Here is a 1388-nt window from a genome sequence, read left to right as displayed (position 1 = left end):
TCCTGCTGATGGAGGACAAGAAAGGCTGGAAATAACTGAGCAAAAAAAAGAAAAAAAAAAAGAAAAGTCAGATCACAGGAATGGAGTCAAAGCCAAGAGTCAAGCTCGACATCGACCTCAGGATCGTTAACGTCACTCGTTATTAACGCGTCGTTGAACTGGATTTTAAACGTATTTATAGAAAAGCCGATGTTTTACAACCGTCACCGTCACATCGTTCACTCTCACTCCGTCAGCTTCACACTGAAAGTCCGACACAAACAACTTCTCACGGGCGAGCGTCAAAACGACAGTCAAAAAACGTAATCAAACAGCGGCGACCGAGCGGACGGACCGTACCCTGAAGTACTACGGAATAATAATAATAAAAAAGAGTTGTGTATACTCACAGAGTACACGAACAGTTTCTGTTCGAGCTCAGTCCGCGCGGAGGATCAGACTCCGGATGAAAGTTTGAGATGAGAGAATGGTTGGATTTCACAACAGCGGAGAGGGAGAAGGAGAAGGAGAGGGGAGGGAGGGAGAGGGGGGGAGGGAGGGTGAGGAGGGTGGAGCTGTTGGTCTGTCTAGTTGGAGGAGTTCTTGACGTACTCAGGTGTGGCAGACACGCACACATAAACACACGTTACTGTGTCTAATCGTCTTTGCGTTGCAGTGGCGTTCCAAAGAGGTGGGGAGGACAGGAGAGAGATCTTGCCCCGCCCCCTTTAGGACATTTAAATATTTGTTTTATTTTAAAACACATGTTAGTTGTAAATGGGAGTTAGAGAGAATTAAACAGTTTTTTTGGACACTAAAAAAATATAAATATAATAAAAAAAATACCTGTAGTATAAATTATATTTTCAGGGTATTTTTAACTCCCCCTAGTGGCCACCCATTAATATTTTTTTTCCACAATAAACATAACGTTTGGGAAACACAGGCAAGAGCACGGATGCTCCACATGCTTTCGTAGGTTTGATGTGGAAGTTTCGACAGCGGCAGCGGGAGGAACTTATGTAATATTTACTATACCAAAACGTTCCAGAACAAATCTCCGAAAAAAAAAGTTTCTCAAAAATGACTAAAAATGCACTCATTTGCCTTAAAATACTTAGCTATGTCCATTTTTGTGGTTAAAATTCAGAAAAAAAAATTTTTTTTGGTACGCCAACTTTTGAGCACAGTAAGATACCATAGCAATAAGTTCCGGAAAAAATCTCCGAAAAAAAAGTTTCTCAAAAATGACTAAAAATGCACTCATTTGCCTTAAAATACTTAGCTATGTCCATTTTTGTTGTTAAAATTCTGAAAATATAAACTTTTTTGGTAGGTCAACTTTTGATCACAGTGAAATACTATACCATAGTGTTTTTCTGTTTTCAGAGATTTGTTCAGGAATTTAT

The sequence above is a fragment of the Cynoglossus semilaevis genome, chromosome 1 (assembly GCF_000523025.1).
Source record: "Cynoglossus semilaevis isolate Cse_v1.0 chromosome 1, Cse_v1.0, whole genome shotgun sequence".
NCBI classification, from domain to species: Eukaryota; Metazoa; Chordata; class Actinopteri; order Pleuronectiformes; family Cynoglossidae; genus Cynoglossus; species Cynoglossus semilaevis.
The sequence above is the reverse complement of the archived record's forward strand: the minus strand, read 5'-3'. Positions refer to the sequence as shown.